Genomic DNA, 12,366 nt, shown 5'->3' with positions numbered 1-12,366 from the left:
ATAATACCTGCAACCGAAAAGGTCAGGTGGGAACAAAGGGGTATATTTAATAAAAGCTCATGCAACGCAGCACAGCTGTCAAAGTTGCCGTACTGCATTGCGTGAGAGGGACAGAAAACATATGGAACTATTCTGCTCTCTCCCTAGCGCTGAAGCACAACTAGACTGCCTGTGCACGGTATCTATCATACGTTTTGTACTGGAAGGTTATCCTTATTGGTTATCCTTATTGGAAGGCTAGCCTTCAAGTAAAAATACTATGCCTAGACAAACTTTAGAACTTTTCCCACTTTGAATGTGTGTTGTACAGTACAACACACTTTCAAATTTGAACTCGTATGGAGAAATAAGGTCATTTTCCAAGTTACTACCACTTTCAAAAGGGTGTTGTTTTTGGTCAAAGCCCTGTCTACTATTGTTAGCAGATAGGGCTTTGTAACAAAGCCCATGGATGGTTGCATGGGAACACCCATGTACCACCCATGGTACATCCCCGATACAAAGAAAGGCAAAGCAGGGCAAAGCGCTGCTTTGCGTTATACTCAAGCAACTTTCCTGCATAAAACAAGTTTTGTGCTGGAAAGTAGATTCAAAATAAACATTTTGTGACACAAAGCCAGTGCAAAATGTAAGTAAATCTGCCCCATAGTTATCTATTTCATTTAATTAGAATCTCTCGGATGGCCCTGATTTTCTTGGATGTCTTCCGCAGATGCGGAGAGAGAGTGCTACGTGACTGTCAACTATGCACTCACGGCCTCTTTGAGAAAAAACATTATTTCATATTGAGAGGTTTGAGTAGGTTGAACACAAGATAGCTCAGGGGTGTCTGGGGCGAATGCCTTCCTTGGCTGCTAGTATTTCTGGTAGGCCCTTGGTGGAAGAGAAGGTGGTAGAGCAGGGGTTGCAGCTGGAGGCTATTCTGGACCTGCTATGGGGGACATCTGGTGTGATGGAAGAGATGATAGCTGGCCCAGATGATGATGGAACTTGCTCCATGGACACTACTGTTTGTTCTTCCTCTTGGTCAGAAAGAGCCTCATTGTCCATCTCCTCATGGAATGTGATTTCCTGTTTTGCTACCCCCTCAGAAGGGCCCAGATCCTCCAAGCTGACCCTTAGACTTGCAGAATCTGATAATATCCTGTTACTTTCTTGGTGGGTGCACTCCCCTCGGTGGCAGAAGGACCCTTCTTTCACTATTGCTTGAATGTGTATGTGCCCATCTAGGAACTAAGGATCTCACCTTTCTTCACTCCAGGCCCTGCTCTTGGGTTGTTTTTCTAAACTTGTCTGGTGAAAGGGAATGTAGACAAAATAAAGAAATGATGTGTGCATAAGTCCAAGATAAGTTTTAAATACAATACCCTTACAAGAAGAAATCAACTTTAAGTAAGATCAAATGATTGACATTGTCAAGCATGACACTAACCTTTGCAATGGGATTGTGTTAAAAGAAACACAAAAATTCACAGTGGTTTTGTTCTGTGTGTTTCCCATAAGTTAAAAAAAATATTCAGCCATGAATTAAAACCTAATTATACTAGGCCTTCAATTGAGCTACATAGATAAGATTAGGGTATGGTGGCCATCCCAACTCAGGTAGCAGTCCTTCTAGAATGCTGCCTAGCACAGTAATGTTAGAGAGAAAACACTGACTGGGTAGTACAGCGTAAGATTAAAAAAGGAAGGGCAAGCCTTAATAGTTGCGTATGTATAAAGTATTCCTAAAGCATGAAGCTAGACTAAAGGCAGCGGAGCGCAGCACAGCGCTGCACAACTGTTAAGAAACGTTGTAGACACGGCAAAACAACAGTGGTATAGGGAGAATAACTTATACAAGGTCAGCCTTACTTTTATTTATGTTGTCAAAAAATAAGTTGTACATAATAGGATGTTGAAATTGTGATCAATGATGGTGTGAGCAAATGTAAAGTTTGGACATTGTAGGATGGTAGTGAATACTTGCATGTGTGCGCATTCAGTTGAGTGAGGTAATTTGATGAATTGCTGCATGAAATATGTTTTATAACATGTATTCAAGCTAGAAGGACCTTTGACTCCTGTCAGAGCCATTGAGCATCATTATAAACAAGGCATGGTTGGGCGGTGTTCCGAAAAGGTCCAGGAAAATGTGAATCTAATGTCTTTCATAACAGGCCTGGTGACCATTTTTCATATAAATCATACAATACCATGCATTTTCAGTATAGTAATGCTAAGTAAGGTGCACACATGAAGGAAAAAGGTATAGGTAAAGTAGCCCTGTTTCACATCAGAACATCAGCTAGATAGAGTACATAACATACAAAAGTGTATTTTAATGATACATTTTCCTAGTTTATAATGAACCACCAGAGTACCGATTAGGCCTCTCGGCTAGGTCTTCATAGGGTGTAGGTTCTGGAAATGCCCCATATGTACATTTTGCTGACATAGCTAACTTATTAATGACAGACATATCATACCCATATCCCTTTCACCTAATGTGTGGCTAATTTGTGGTTTAGTTATCCCATCTCTACAAGACATGAGGGATTTTCAAGATATTTCTTGACATCCAATACATTGGTATGAAGGTTTGAATGTTCACCTTAATTGTGCATCCTTCCACTGTGCCAAATCTACCTTTCCTGTGTGCATACCTAGCTGTCAGCTACTTGACTTATTGGTTCCATGAGTACCACTTCCCTGCAATCATCTTTACCTACAAATACACTTTTCAACATTGTGCTATATGGAAAACATAATCTGACGTAATGAAAGAAATATATTTTGGCAATCCAAGCACCCCATTCTGTTGTTTTCCTGAACCGGTGTTGTCCGTTACATATTTTACTACAATTATTCCTCAAATAAATGGTTGTTGTTAGTTATGTCACTTCAATTGCCTTCGTTTAGGCATCTCCCAGTTGCATCGGTGTCACCCTTGTGCAGGAAAGTGTGTGAGTAGCGGAGGGATAGCTCAACGAGCAGAGCGTTTGCTGATGTAACAAAGCAGCTAAGGTCAGGAGTTTGAAACCAACAAAGCTACCTCAACCTCCCCTTCTGCCCAAAAGGTAAGTAAAGTGAGTACTAGGAATGTCTGTTTTTTGCAGTGCTTAGAAACAGCAGAAGCGCTATATTATGTTTTGATATTCATAAAATTCAAACTTACCAGTAAGCAGCGAACTACTCAGAATAAGGACTAAGTCAGGACTGCTCGTTAGAAAAAAACACAGAGTTGATAAGGTGTGGGGAGAAGTGACATTTCTTTCGATTTAGGTCTGCTGACTAGTTGAGTTGGGTACCTCAATAGGGAAAGAAAACGTTAGAGTCAAAAAGATGAGTTGGAACACTATCCACAATTTTCGGAGCAGCTTGTAAAAGATTTCCTCTTCTTTCTCATGGACACTCCACTATGATCAGCAGCAAATAAATGTATTTTCTTCCTTTAACATTGTTTCATTTCTATACTCTCCAACCTAAATTTGGTCTAGGTGCATGTGGGGGAGGAGATGAGTGAAAAGAAAGGGCATGTCTCCTCCTCACCTGCAGGCTGGTGCAGTGCATGACTGCATTCGCCTGTGTGGGGATCCTTGGCCAGGTCCGCTTGACCCTAGTCCACTTCCTCAAGGTCATCAGTCCTCAAGGACGCACCACACCCTAGTTGGCACACAATCAATGCACCTACCAGCGGCTTGTTTGCCCCTCCACACCTTTCCTTGGGGCCACACCTACATGCCAATGAGAGGAGCCCCCCCCCCGAATCACGTGGGCGAAAATATGGCGTAGCACCATCAATAATACAGAAGGGGCTGCACACGTGTTTGTTCACCCTTCTGCAATATGGAAGTGCCCCGATGCTTCTGTAATACAGATCCAGATCTATTATGTTTTGTATTAACTAGTTTCTGACTGTGAGCAGAAGCAAATGAAAAAATATTCCTTTTCCTTTAACACTGTTTCAATTTCCACACAATATATACATACACTTCCCTTGTTTTGGAAGGTTCGGTAGCCGTTTACATGCTTTCAGAGAGCCCACAGACACCCCATTGAAGGAGACACAGCCGCGCCATTTGTCATGTACACTCATATCGTATAGTCTAAAAGGAATCAGGAAAATCCATCCAGGCACACAGAGGTATTGTATTTCAGGAAAAATCTCAACCACAATTGGTGGATGAGATGAAGAGAACCAACATTAAAATGATTCGATTTGGACTTACCCGCATATTGTGTTTTTAACAAACAGGTAGCACCATGCTTACGGAGACGCCGAAGTTTCTTTAGTTGGGGCAGACAATTAGAATATTCTACATCAGCATCTTGAGAATCGCCCATGGGAAGTTCCATATAAGGTCATATTTGAATGACTTCTTGTTTAGATTGATACTTAGTACCGTGAACTAGAGATGTACAGCATAAGCATCTTTCATGTTTCTCAGTAACTCTCAACTCTAATTCCTGGTATAGTCTAATGTGTTTATCATCAAGATGCGTGTGGACTAATGGCCAGTCGGTCCCCTCTTCCTGTGTGACTAACACTCAGAGAAGTGTTTCTTGCACAGTTTTCAGTGGAATCGCTGAATTGGTTTGCCATAACTGACCCACTGAGGATCAATAGATCTGCTGCTATTGGTTTCATTCGAAGCTGTTGATACACTAGTTTGCGACAGGCAGATGACAAAAAAACGACATCCACCTAGAAAAGGAAGCAGGAGCCAGGCTCGCACCCTAAAGGGTCAGGCCTGCAGATATCTTTGGAAAAAGTAAATATTCCCCTGGAATCAAAATAGAGATAGTACAATCCATGGAACATGTTTGATTGGTTCTTAAGCTAGTTCTCTAATGTGAAAATAAAAATAAAACGGTACATACGACTACTGTGCTTACTCCTAAATATTTTGCAAAATCGCAAACATTTAACTGTGTAATGCATTTGATTTACATACAATGTATGACAGTAATGGGCATTGCACTTGGTTCCGAAAGATCCTGTAAATTCCGAATCATGTTTTGTGGTTTATATGCTATATTTCTGAATACTAAATAATTGATTTAAATACCAGCTCACGTCTGCCTCTAACTCCCTTCCTCCTACTACAAATAACCTTCTTCGTGTTTCTCTGCTTGCATAATTTTCTGGTAAACCCATGCAAACAACATCATTAAAAACAATTCTTTGTTCAGTTGTGTAGCTCAAATCCAGGACAGACACATAACATATGGTCATCAATAAAACAATACCATATGATTCCCTGTAAAGGGACACGAGCTGCATGCGTGTTACGATTGCACTGGGAATTTGAAAAACAAATGTTCTGAAAACAGAATGAGCCGAGGCTCAAATAAACGGTACAATAATGGCAAATAAGCAATACATCTTGGAGTCTGATCTGGAAATAATACAGCCTAAGGTATTTTTCCTAAAACTCATTACATCTGAATTTGCGATAGATATTAATTCGGGAAAATAACAGTTCAAAGTATAATCAATAGAATAAACTGGTACAATGGAATAAAAAGTGTATATTTGACACCAAAATACTAAACCTTAAAATATATTACTCACATGGGTGACTCTAATGAAGGAATGTATCAAACGGAAAGTAAGTAAAAGGCGATTTTTTGAAAGTCAAACACTTAAACCCTCCAAAGAGCAGCGTAACTCTAAAAAAGGTGCAAACCAGTGTTGCTCCGTATTTGCCCAAATATAGCACTGTGCTAGAAGCTTTTCCATGCGCAAATATCACCCGGTAAAATCTCCCAAAATTTTGTGTGGAAAAACTGAGGGCGTCATTTACAAGTATCTGACACATCGGCTCCAATGCGTCAGAGATCTTGCGCTGCCCTACGATCCCCTGACAACACCATGGAAGCACTGTATTTAGAATACAGAGCTCCATGGCACACGTTTTTACAGATGCTTCCGAATTATTGACACACCTGTTTCGCTAAACTGATGCTTTGCCGAACTAGTGTGAAAAAATTACGCTACTCCAGCAATGCAAGGAAAGCTCCCATAGAGAAAAGCCCTGCATCAGTTTAATGCCTTCTCTGAGCAGGTATTAAAATTCTGACACAGGGAAGTCACCGGACGATGCAGTGAAATGCTGTAAATTTCACTGTGTTAATTCTGCATGGGTTTTCCTGAGGGAACGCCTACCTTGCATACATTATACCTGGCACATGTATAATGTGACGCATTGGGTCCAGTGCGTCAATTTGTCAATGTGGAGCAATGTAAAGCACTGCAATGGTGGTGCAAAGGCCTTTTAAAGGAGACTCTGCATGTTTCCAAATTTTGCAGCCCGGAACAGGAGAAGAATGTTACATTGCCATGTTTTCCCACATTCTGACATTTGAAAATCGGAATGGAGAGGTAATTCCTCATTGGGGAAACACTGACCTGTGGTATCGGTAACCCTTCAGGGCAAAACCTTCAGTAGGTAAAATGAGGGCCATATGCTCCTTTGTAATTGCAAAGCGTAAAACATAATGAGCCAGGATTACAAAACCTAAGGGTCATGTGTTGAGTTCTTGTGGAGAGTTGAGGTTTCCACAAATCAACATAATGTGATCAGATGCAAATTTGAGCAACAAAACATGAATGAGATTTAAAAATTCTGCCTATGTGTTGATTTCTCCACTTGCGAATACAGGAATAAGGGAGAGTTGCAGAAGGTTCTGGATGTGTTCACTGTAACAATGGCAATGGCCCACAACTCATATGTTTAGAGGTTATTACAAAAATATGCGCTGGAACTTTTTCATCATGGAAGCGCACACAAGTTTACTTTTGGCAAGGGATGGAGAAAGAGTGTTTGCAGTGAAGGAATGGAAAGAAACAACAAATAAGCACTGGCAAAACCAATAGGTCTCAGCAGTAAAACAGTCTGAGCAGCAGCGCAGGCTATCTAAGCATAATGTCCAACTTAAAGCTGCTAGGTCATACCTCACTGCCAATCAGTGTCAGTATATCCTTCAAGTTCACACAGTCAAGTAAACAGACTGGGACATCATGTTTCTTCCCTGAAAGGTGTCTATAACCTCCTTAATCCTAGAATGCATTACATTTGCCACTGCTGAAGTGCAGCTGACTGGATATACCTTGCCAGGATTTGGTCTAGTGGGAGACCTTCTGTCTTCTGACAGGTAGCCTTGGAGACAGATACAGCTGAGCAAAACGAAGAAGAGGGAGAAGAAGCTGACACTGGTGTCCCTCTGGATAAAAATATATGCTCATCTTCCTGGAGAAATTACACAGCAAAGGAAGAGGAAATGGGGAATTGGGCGGCCTTGTTGCCCCCTAAAGGCAGTATCCACCTTACATCATCTTTCTGACAAATGTATACATGTTCTTAAATAGTTGAATGTTAACTTAATACCAGGTACACCAGTTGTGTTTGTGTAGAATTTACTGGATGCACTCATTCTGATCGACCATTAATCCACATATTGTTTGTACTTTGAGTATGAATTAGATCACTGATGTAAAATAGAGGAACTGTTGAGTCAAATAACAAGCACTGATTGCACACATCGTCCTACATGTTGCTGCCCCTATTTTGAAATTATATTAGTTATTGGTGGAATGGATAGACCCCTTATGTAAACATTGAACATAAGTTAATTCTTTCTTTGCTTGAGTGTATTGGATAAAAAATACCATAAACAGCAAATGTCTAACATTATTAGAAATGCTCAGTGGAAAACATTACTTTTATCTATCTATTTATCGCCCTAATTCCCTCTTTTAATGGGGATTGGCCGTGTCTTGTTGTCTCAAGCACACAAAAGGTGATAGCAGCAATGCCTGCATTAATTCTACCCACTGGCAATCGATCGGGGGGGCATTCCAACTCGTCATTTTTTATCCACTGTGCCTTTCTAGACAGCGACCCCTCTTATGCAAACTAGTACTGGCCCTTCTCCTAATGTGAGTAGTCCATCTCGAACTGCCAGGTGAGGCCACTTCCAGAAGTGAACAACCCTTTTGGTGAGTAGGCTAAAGGTACCAGTGGCTTCTACAGCAAGTCTGCATATAGGATGGTTCCTTGAAGGCTATCAAGATGACTGCTGGAAAACCATCTTCGATGTCTGGTGGAAGGCGCATTGAGTCAAAGTGATTACCCAAAAAAGTGACTAAGTGCATCAAAATTAGATTAGGTCAGTCAAAGGAATACTGACCTGCCAAGAGTTTATGCATTATTGAATGTTAGTCAGTTAGTCATTTTGGAGGACGAACATAATGGGGGTCATTCTGACCCCGGCGGGCGGCGGGAGCCGCCCGCCTGGAGGGAACCGCCAGAAGACCGTACCGCGGTCAAAAGACGGCGGCGGTCATTCTGGGTTTCCCACTGGGCTGGCGGGCGACCGCCAAAAGGCCGCCCGCCAGCCCAGTGGGAAACAGCCCTCCATGAGGATGCCGGCTCCGAATGGAGCCGGCGGAGTGGAGGATGTGCGACGGGTGCAGTGGCACCCGTCGCGTATTTCAGTGTCTGCAATGCAGACACTGAAATACAAAGTGGGGCCCTCTTATGGGGGCCCCTGCGCCGCCATGGGGGATTCCCAGGGCAGCGGAAAACCGGCGGGAGACCGCCGGTTTTCCTGTTCTGACCGCGGCCGAACCGCTGCGGTCAGAATGCCCAAGGGAGCACCGCCAGCCTGTTGGCGGTGCTCCCGCGGTCCCCGGCCCTGGCGGTATTTACCGCCAGGGTCGGAATGACCCCCAATGTCTGTATAGTTCATCCTTATCTCACCAATGACACTGCCTAGAAGCAAGGGGGAAAATCAGATTGGAAAAAGACAGTGTAACTGCAAAGAGTACCTCCACATGCAAGAGAATCCAGAGTAGGAGGGAGGACTTTGCTTGATCTGTATTTATCTTGTTGTTTAGGTTAGTGCATTCGGGTGTGGTTGCAAGGTATGTGTAAGGGTTGTGGGTTTGTGTGTGTTAAGGTTGTGTTATGTGGGGAAGGCGGAAAATGTTTTGTGTCTTTTGTAGGACATTTTATGTTGTTGCATTAGGTTGTAATTCTGGAACGAAAGGGTTCCATTTGGAGACATTGAATTTAAATATGTTACTATTCATGCTTGTTGACTCTATGGTTGTGTCAGAATACATATTATTCTTTATATTTCAGTCATGGATGGTTGTTGACTTAATGGTATCCCTCAGTAGTGAGTTGAGTGAACTGTTAATTGGAAAATTGGTACATAACTGTCACAAAGATGACTTACATGTTTGTGTCCTTCAGTTTACAAGCATTCAGACCAACAGCGTAGCATACTGATCTCCAAAGTACAACCATACATAGAGATTACAGAAATTTGATTTGTTCCTGCTGTGCGCTTCCCTTGTGGCAGAAGTGAGGCAGTCTGGCGTCGTTTACATTACACCAGTAGAGTCTGCCATATAGAGATGCTTGTTCGGAAGAATGAACAGAGTAGGCATTAGGAATAGTGCACAGATGTACCCAGGACAGGAACTTCCACTCCCCTCTCAACCCCCGGCCCCCATTGGTGTCTCAGATAGCAATTATGAGCTCCCGAGGGACTGGACCAGGGTATGTGGAACTCAATGACTCGTGATTCCACATTTAAAAACAAGACACACAACCTTGATAAATCGGACTGTTTTACTATAGAGCATGGTCACATGGGTGAAATGAACCCTCAGGAGCCCCCGCATTGCCGGCGGGACCCCAGTCCACAGTACATGAATCGGCCCACTCTTGTCTGTGATGTAAATTGTGGGCCGGATTTACTATCCTTTCATGGAAGGCAGTGCAGCCAGGGCTCTCGCTTCGCTACGTTGCCCTGAAAGGGAGAGAGCAGAACGGAACCATATCTATTAAGATATGATGCACTTCTGATTTCTCATAGCTCTGGTGCACTTCAAACGGCCTAGCGCCAATGCTGGAATCCTGCACCCAGTGGTGGCTAGTAAGTACAACTTAGAGGTGGGAGAGTGGGCCCACACACACATAATGCATACTCACTTACACACCTGCATTCACATGCAGACACATGCACACATGCACAACACTTACAAATACACATAAATTATACATATACACATGCACGCAACAAACAGTCAATAAAAACACAACATTTACCTGCTGCAGCTCTCAGGGAAGGAAGCCTTGAAGGTACCAGGAGGGTTGGGACTGGTTCCTCCCCTCATTGACTGATCTTAGGACCTTAGGAGCCACTATGTGATGAAGTGTGATGGACACTAGGCCCTGGGCACTGCAGGGTGCAAAACTGGAGTGCCAAGGTATGAGGCTATCAATGACGCTCCCCATCATCTTGAGATGGGAGCTTTGAGGACCTTTGCCAAACTAAGGATGTCATGCCTACAGGAGCTGTGACATTCTCAGTTCTGCAAAATTCAACTCACGCAGTGAGAAGACTGCACATTTAGCGCATGTCTAGCTCCTGGCTGCCTGATCTAAAAACGAAAAGTGTCTCTCAGGATGACCTTTGGTCAGCCTGACAGACTCTCTTTATGTCCAAAAGGTGTAGTGGCGTGGCCCTTCCACCCTTAAGGACCGGCTGCTGCTGCTTGCAGCACAGTGCAAGGCTGCTTGTGTTACAAGGATAATTGTTTTTTGCGCATGAAGGAAACACAATCTCTCAATGCATTTTCCTCTTCCAATGTGTGCTGCAGATTGTGTGTTGCAGATTGTGTTCTGCACAATACAGCACACATAGAAAGAGGAAATAAAGTGGAGAAATAAAGAATTTTCTCCACATTATGCCGTACACAGGGATGCGTGGCAATTTCACTCAATCTCAAGTTTGCAGAGCTCTGTAAATTTTGAATTATGTGAAATACATTGGTGGATGCACTGGATTGCCCATGCTCTACCCATGAAACACCTACCAGAACTAAATGTAATGCAAATCAGCACAAGCCACTGCATTACATTTCTTAACAAACCCATGCAAGGTGATGCAAATTTCCCCTTGCAGGGCTTTGTAAATATCTACTATCATTTTTGTCGTGGCTGCACCACAAAAGTGGCACAACGACAATGCTAAATGTTAGGCCCTGATTTATACTTTTTGGTGCAAAACTGCACAAACATAGTTTTGCACCAAAAAGGTTAGCACCGGCTTGCACAATTTCTGTGCACCAGCAGGGCACCATATTTATGGAATGGTGCAAGCTGGTGCAAAGGGTAGGCTAGCATCAATAAAAATTACGTTAGTCGGGTGTGGCTGGTGGTATGGAAGAAGGGGTTTTGCACCCAAAAATGACATTAGGCAGATTAGAGTAAAAAAAATGATTCTAACCTGCCTAGAGTAATTTTCTGACGCAAAACCATTCATACCACCCATGTCTTAGAAAAGATAGGAGTCATGCCCATCACCCAATGATTGCACCCAGTGCCATGTAGGGGGGCCCATTTCAGGGCCCCCAATGGCACTTTAAAAAAATTAATAAAATACTTACCTGTACTTACCTATACTTACCTGGGATGGGGTCCCCCATCCTCCGCTGTCCCTCTGGTATGGGTGGGGGGTTCCCTGGGGTGTGGGGAGGGCACCTGTGGGCTTATTCCATGGTGTTCCACCATGGAAATAGGCCCAGAGGTCCACTAACGCCTCCCCTGACCCAGGCGTTAAAAAATGGTGCAAAGAAAGCTATGCACGATTTTTTGACCCCTTCTCCCTCCCGTGCGTGATTTTAGCACAGGGGATAAATATGGCACTAAGGCCAGAGAGTCATTTTTTGCACAGGAACGCCATGTCCAAAAAATGACTTTAACTCCATAAATTTGTCGCTAGACGGGTCTAGTGCCAAAGTATAAATATGGAGTTAGTTTTGCACCGAATTTGCGTTAAACAATAATGACGTAAATTCAGCGCAAAACAAGTATAAATTTGCACCTTAGTCTCTCTGACCCTGTGGCCCTGATTTATACTTTTTTGCGCCAACTTACCGTCATTTTTTTACGCAAAAGCAGCGCAAACTTACAAAATACAATTGTATTTTGTAAGTTTTCGCCGCTTTTGCGTCAATAAATGATGGTAGTGCGGTGCAAAAACGTATAAATCAGGGCCTGTGTGTCTTTAAAGCAGCTGCAATGAGCAGCATGCTCTACGCTGACAGGTGCAGACAGAGGAGTGAAGAGAAACAAAATACTTAGGTGGTCATTACAACCCTGGCGGACGGTGTTAAAGCTGCGGTAATACCGCAAACAGGCCGGCGGATCAAAAATGGGAATTATGACTGTGGCGGAAACCTCCAACATAGACAGCCACTTTAACACTTCGACCGCCACGGCGGTACAGACAAGCAGCGCGGCTGTCACCGCCAACAGACAGGCGGAAGACAAAGTACCGCCCACAGTATCACAACCCGCCAAT

The sequence above is a fragment of the Pleurodeles waltl genome, chromosome 2_1, assembly GCF_031143425.1.
Source record: "Pleurodeles waltl isolate 20211129_DDA chromosome 2_1, aPleWal1.hap1.20221129, whole genome shotgun sequence".
NCBI lineage: Eukaryota > Metazoa > Chordata > Amphibia > Caudata > Salamandridae > Pleurodeles > Pleurodeles waltl.
Note: the sequence above shows the minus strand (reverse complement) of the source record.